The 3,850-nt window shown below is 40.3% G+C and overlaps 1 non-coding gene across 1 annotated transcript; it reads left to right on the plus strand.

The window, feature by feature from the left end:
* The first annotated feature begins 295 nt into the window (after window positions 1–295).
* Window positions 296–402, plus strand: LOC127124988 (small nucleolar RNA R71). Its single transcript, XR_007804457.1, has one exon. It is a non-coding gene; the product is annotated as a small nucleolar RNA R71 (small nucleolar RNA).
* Window positions 403–3,850: the final 3,448 nt, after the last annotated feature.

The following is a 3,850-nucleotide window of genomic DNA, read 5'->3' on the forward strand; positions in this document are numbered from 1 at the left end:
CACGGCGGTTGGAGGTGATACATTTAAACTTTCAATTTTCTGGACCAGAGCATCCACTTTTGCATTAACATGATCAAGGTTACTTATCTCGTACATGCCGGTTTTCGTTTGAGGTTTTTCCACCATTGTTCGTTCGGTTCCCCACTGGTAGTGGTTTTGGGCCATGCTCTCGATAAGCTGGTAAGCATCAGCATAAGGTTTGTTCATTAGTGCACCACCTGCAGCGGCGTCTATTGTTAACCTTGTGTTGTACAAGAGACCATTATAGAATGTGTGAATTACTAACCAGTCTTCTAAACCATGGTGTGGGCAAAGTCTCATCATGTCTTTGTATCTTTCCCATGCTTCGAAAAGAGACTCGTTATCTTTCTGTTTAAATCCATTTATCTGGGCTCTTAACATAGCTGTTTTGCTTGGCGGAAAATATCGGGCAAGAAAAACTTTCTTCAACTCGTTCCATGTGGTGACAGAGTTGGAAGGGAGAGATTGAAGCCATCTTCTAGCGCTATCTCTTAATGAGAAAGGAAAAAGACGAAGTCGAATTGCCTCTGAAGTGACACCATTAGCTTTAACAGTATCAGCGTATTGGACAAATACGGATAAATGAAGGTTTGGATCCTCGGTAGGATTTCCAGAGAATTGGTTCTGTTGTACTGCCTGCAACAACGAAGGTTTAAGTTCGAAGTTGTTTGCTTCGATTGCGGGTGGAGCAATACTTGAATGCGGCTCATCTTGTGATGGAGCGGCGTAATCTCTAAGAGCACGAGCTGGTTCTGCCATCTCGGGTATCGAAGGAAAAATGTTTTTGAAATCAGGAAGTTCTACAGGAGGGAGATTGTTTGCAGCACGATATTCCCGAATTCGTCGTAAGACTCGGAGATATAGTTCGATATCGTTGATTCGTAAGTAGAACGGCTCGCCTTGTGAGCGAGTATGTGGCATACAAATCGACGATAGAAAGAAAAGAAAAAAAACCTTAGTCTCTACAGCGTAACGGAAGAGTTACGATATCGACTAAATAAAAGTCCCCGGCAACGGCGCCAAAAACTTGATCGCTCGACTTTATGAGTCGAATTTGGGGTACAAACTGCAAGTGCACAGTTCTATCGCGTAGTTTTAAAAGATATCGATCCCACAGGGACTTATGAATCGATATACCGTTATCTAAGGTTACTTCGTAAAGCTAAGGTGGATAATGTTTGATTGTTTGGGGAAAAGCTAAAAGCTAAACTAAGATCTAGATTAAATATTAATAAAGCGGATATTGTAACACCCTTCTAAATACCCCAAAATATTTAATTAAAATAATAACATATCAATCAGAGTAATTATGCCCCGAAGGGTGTCACACAATCATTTCGCAACAATTATCAAAATATCCTGTCATACTCATTTATTAAATCAAAATACGACTCTTTTGCATAATTCGCAGCGGATACAAAACATCGACATTCAAATCATGTACTACATTACATGTAAAGTTGATCAACAACTAAATTAAAACATAGTCAAACATCCCCTCCCGATGTTACATCTACCAGAGCATGACCCACTAGGGACGACACTAGACTCCATAGCACTAGCTTCTACTCAACTCACTGCTCGTTACCTGAAAAATAGTTGTAAGGGTGAGTTCCTCAATCAATGTAATAAGCATTATAGGACAACATGTAATGCTAAGTAAATAACACATCAATTCACCCTAATCGGACTACGCACTCAGCAACGGCAATATCCATTCAAACATCATATTCAACAGTAACATATAGCATATGTATAATCTCAACCATACTCAACATCAACAACACAACACACAACACACACATATAATACTGGAATACATCCATCCATATTATATGCCATACATTCATTATGCAATGAGACTCCACACATGCGGTACCGACTATTCTTGAACATACAGTTCAAGCTCACCGATCAAATCCAGATACGGCTACTAAGCTCACTAGTCCCATTCATTTGAGATCTAATGACTCACTCACTAATTCCTCACCATGGGAATTAGCTACAGCCCCGAAGGCTAGACTATGCACACTAATCATCTAGCATGCAGACATCAACAACAAACCCACCATGGTTCACTCACTAATTCCTCACCATGGGAATTAGCTACAGCCCCAAAGGCTAGAATAAGCATGCTAATCACCTAGCAATGCAACAACAACAGCAACAATTCAAGAATAGACATAAGCTCACACTCTAAGCCATAAAACAGTCCATTCACAGATGCATACATAACTGATACCTTCACAGCATCATGCTTATCATCACACATCATTAATACATTTTATCACAAAAGCATATCACATCATGCCACATAATCAAATACAGTATTAGCACATTCTACTAATACCTATACTACTCAAAACAACGGGAAATGATCCCTGCTACATCATACATCAGCTAAGTACATCACTCAGCCTAAACAACCAAAAACTGCACAACGACAGCACAGAAAAATCACAATTCTGCCCATACGCGTATTGCCTATGCCCATACGCGTATTGCCCACGCCTGACCAAATCCATACGCGTAATGCCCACGCCCATACGCGTATGCTACGCGTATCACATTCCCATACGCGTACCAACAGAGACCAAAACACGTTCAAAACATCATCTTCCTCATCCATACGCGTATTGCCTAGTGCCATACGCGTACCAGCCATCTCATACGCGTATTGCCTAGTGCCATATGCGTATGACCAGAAACCAGAACTCTCAGATCTGCAATGGCTTTCTCTGCTACGGGATCTATCCAATTTACCCTTCCACAGTCCAAATTTCACACCATATTACACATAACATCTAACACGAATCATACATTTTCGATTTCACAAATTGTTAACCTTTCTACCTCTAATTCCTACGAATTTCTCATCAATCATCACCCAAATTCGTTCATCAATAAGTCACAAGTTCATCACATATATCATTCAATCAGAGGCAATTTCAATGGTTTCTCACTACCCATCACATACTATCCCATAATACCCGTTAATCGATGATAAACCCCCCCTTACCTGAGTTAATCCGGCACTTCCGTTAGCTTCAAGCTTTTCCTCTTCTCTTGCTCTGCCTCTTTGCCTTTTTCCACTTTCAGCCGCTTCTCTGTTTCTTTTCACGTGAAAACCCTTTTTACCACAAATGGGACTTTTTATTATTCCAACTTATTTTATTCCAATAAAATAATAATCCAATAATGATTATTCCAAAATAATAATAATCCAAACTTCCAATTATTCAATTAAATTAATAAATAAAATATTAATTTAAATTAAATAATTATCTTATTTTAATTGGGGTGTTACAACTCTCCCCCACTAAAAGAGTTTTCGTCCTCGAAAACATACCTCAAGCGAACAACTCCGGATAAGACTCCTTCATCTGGCTCTCAAGTTCCCAAGTCACATTGCCACCTGCTGGTCCTCCCCAAGCTACCTTCACCAAGGCAATCTCTTTACCCCGCAACTGCTTCAACTCTCGATCCTCGATCCTCATAGGTGATGTTTCAACAGTCAGGTTATCTCTCACCTGTACATCATCTATTTGGACTACATGCGACGGATCATGAATGTACCTCCTCAACTGAGACACATGAAAAACCTCATGCAAATTCGCAAGCGATGGCGGTAAAGCGATACGATAGGCTACCTCTCCTATCCTCTCCAAAATCTGATAAGGACCAATAAATCGAGGTGTCAACTTCTTCGACTTCAAAGCTCGACTAACACCAGTTATCGGAGTAACACGAAGAAACACATGATCTCCCTCTTGGAACTCAAGTGACTTCCTCCTCTTATCATGATAACTCTTCTGACGACTCTGAGCAA

This window comes from Lathyrus oleraceus, chromosome 2 (genome assembly GCF_024323335.1).
Source record: "Lathyrus oleraceus cultivar Zhongwan6 chromosome 2, CAAS_Psat_ZW6_1.0, whole genome shotgun sequence".
Classification (NCBI taxonomy): domain Eukaryota; kingdom Viridiplantae; phylum Streptophyta; class Magnoliopsida; order Fabales; family Fabaceae; genus Lathyrus; species Lathyrus oleraceus.